The sequence below is a fragment of the Merops nubicus genome, unplaced genomic scaffold (assembly GCF_000691845.1).
Source record: "Merops nubicus isolate BGI_N331 unplaced genomic scaffold, ASM69184v1 scaffold36821, whole genome shotgun sequence".
NCBI lineage: Eukaryota > Metazoa > Chordata > Aves > Coraciiformes > Meropidae > Merops > Merops nubicus.
Genome location: NW_008589626.1, coordinates 2119 through 2542, shown reverse-complemented (window position 1 = coordinate 2542; position 424 = coordinate 2119).

Genomic DNA, 424 nt, shown 5'->3' with positions numbered 1-424 from the left:
CCGAGGCGTGGGGCCATGCCAGCCTTTTCCTGGAATTCACTGATCCACCAGCATTCCTAAGAGATAAGCTGCAGGAAGGACACTTTTATAGATTGTGATTAAAAATGAAGCACAGGGGTGGGGAGGAGCCGCTGGCAGCCTCGGTGGGCGAGCGGGACGCGTGGCCGGGGCCCGGCTGGTCGCGTTCTCCCTTGCAGAACCAGCCAAAGCTGTGAGGTTTCTTCCATCCCCTTTGTCTCTCTGGCCTGGCGGGGTGTGAGCCGTCTGAACCAGCCGAGCCAGAACCATCTGGGCACTGGGTGGGTCTTGACGTGTTTTGTTTGTGCTTATTCATCTTTTTAAATTTTTTGTTTTGTTTTTCCTCTCCTGTCTCCTTTATGCTTCCCAAGAAGCGAACCCGCTCTGCTGTTGCCTGTGTTTTGGG